We start from the raw sequence: 2725 nt of genomic DNA, 5'->3' as shown, positions 1-2725 counted from the left end.
ACGATGAATCGCTTGCTGAACTTCTAGGTGAAGTGACCAACAGTAGTCCCCCATCATGTTGGTGTCAGCGGCATTGGTAGCGTTTTTCCATCACTTTAATGTTCTGGTGAAAACGCTGCCCTTGTTCCTCATTAACATCTCCCACATTGTTCGGGAAGTAATCAAGGTGACTGTTCCAAAAGTGAACTTTCAGTTTCATTACACATCCTGAAGTTTTAAACTTCTTTAGCACTGTAAATAACAGAAACATATTCTGGGTGTTTTTCATGTCCTAAGAACTTTGTAACGACTTGCTTGAATGATACCCATACTACTTCCTCATTTAAGGTCATTGTGGATTCAAAGTTGTTGCTTTGTTTGTGAAAAAAAATGGTTCAAATGGCTCTGAGCACTATGGGACTTACCTTCTGAGGTCATCAGTCCCCTAGAACATGGAACTACTTAAACCTAACTAACCTAAGGACATCACACACATCTATGCCCGAGGCAGGATTCGAACCTGCGACCGTAGCGGACGCGCGGTTCCAGACTGTAGCGCCTAGAACCGCTCGGCCACCCAGGCCGGCGATGGGTTCAACCATTCCTTTCTTTTTCTTAGGTTAGTATAAAGACACCAGTTTTTGTCACCCGTAACGATACAGGGTGGAATGATCGACGTCGTTCACGTGCCAATTGGTGACGAGCAACCAGAGGTGCACATATGGTCAGCCGCTGATTTTTGTGATTTTGAATTAAAACATGCAGTACCCCTACACCCGATTTTTGAACTTTCCCCACTGCATGCAAATGTCGCGCGATGGTGGAATGATAAAAGCTGATGACATTTACCAGTTCTCGAGTACAACGATGTGGATCACGGCGGATTAATGAATTTAAACGATCTTCATCAAATCGCGAAGTTCTTCCTAGACGTGGAGAGTCACTAATGTCAAAACGATCCTCCGCAAAACGAGAAAACCATTTTCTTGCCGTGCTTTGTTCTCTGACATTATCCCCACACACGGAGCAAGTGTTTCTGGCCGCCTTCTCTGCTGTTACCCCTCTACTGAACTCAAACAGAAAAATATGTTGGAAATGTCCCGGTTTCTCCTCTTTCCGCTCCATTTCTAGCGTCCACAGCTACACTCACTTTGTTTTAATGACAAAATGACTATATATAAACTCAAATAGGAACAGTGAACTACAAATAAAATATGACGATCGATAAATAAACCCATAGCAACCGGCATACCAACACGCAAAACAAAAACGCTACGAACTTATGCACCAGCCTAATAGGTCTTCACTGCTGACTTTATTCGTAACTCATTTTGCAAACAGTATCCACATATAGCACTGAATGTACGTGCAAAATTATATCACTTCAAGAAACATAGTGTGACGTTTTATACTTGTGAATTCCGTTCTGAAATAATCGATGGTGGAGGTTTACAGGTCTCTTAGATTTCTGGGTATTGGAACATTTACCCCCCCCCCATGAACCATGGACCTTGCCGTTGGTTGGGAGGCTTGCGTGCCTCAACGACACAGATAGCCGTACCGTAGGTGTAACCACAACGGAGGGGAATCTGTTGAAAGGACAGACAAACGCGTGGTTCCTGAAGGGGGGCAGCAGCCTTTTCAGTAGTTGCAGGGGCAACAGTCTGGATGATTGACTGATCTGGCCTTGTAACACTAACCAAAACGGCCTTGCTGTGCTGGTACTGCGACCGGCTGAAACCAAGGGGAAACTACAGCAGTAATTTTTCCCGAGGGCATGCAACTTTACTGTATGGTTAAATGATGATGGGTAAAATATTCCGGAGGTAAAATAGTCCCCCATTCGGATCTCCGGGCGGGGACTACTCAAGAGGACGTTGTTATCACGAGAAAGAAAACTGGCGTTCTACGGGTCGGAGCGTGGAATGTCAGATCCCGTAATCGGGCAGGTAGGTTAGAAAATTTAAAAAGGGAAACGGATAGGCTAAAGATAGATAAAGTGGGAATTAGTGAAGTTCGGTGGCAGGAGGAACAAGACTTCTGGTCAGGTGAATACAGGGTTATAAATACAAAATCAAATAGGGGTAATGCAGGAGTAGGTTTAATAATGAATAAAACAATAGGAGTGCGGGTAAGCTACTACAAACAGCATAGTGAACGCATTATTGTGACCAAGATAGACACGAAGCCCATCCCTACTACAGTAGTACAAGTTTATATGAAAACTAGCTCTGCAGATGACGGAGGAATTGAAGAAATGTATGATGAAATAAAAGAAATTATTCAGGTAGTGAAGGGAGACGAAAATTTAATAGTCATGGGTGACTGGAATTCGGTAGTAGGAAAATGGAGAGAAGGAAACGTTGTAGGTGAATATGGAATGGGAGTAAGGAATGAAAGAGGAAGCCACCTGGTAGAATTTTGCACACAGCTTAACTTAATCATAGCTAACACTTGGTTCAAGAATCATAAAAGAAGGTTGTGTACATGGAAGAAACCTGGAGATACTGACAGGTTTCAGATATATTATATAATGGTAAGACAGAGATTTAGGAACCAGGTTTTAAATTTTAAGACCTTTCCAGGGGCAGATGTGGACCCTCACCACAATCTATTGGTTTTGAACTGCAGATTAAAACTAAAGACTCTGCAAAAAGGTGGGAATTTAAGGACATGGGACCTGGATAAACTAATAGAACCAGAGGTTGTAGAGTGTTTCAGTGAGAGCATTAGGGAAAGATTGACA

The sequence above is a fragment of the Schistocerca piceifrons genome, chromosome 2 (assembly GCF_021461385.2).
Source record: "Schistocerca piceifrons isolate TAMUIC-IGC-003096 chromosome 2, iqSchPice1.1, whole genome shotgun sequence".
Taxonomy (NCBI): domain Eukaryota; kingdom Metazoa; phylum Arthropoda; class Insecta; order Orthoptera; family Acrididae; genus Schistocerca; species Schistocerca piceifrons.
Note: the sequence above shows the minus strand (reverse complement) of the source record.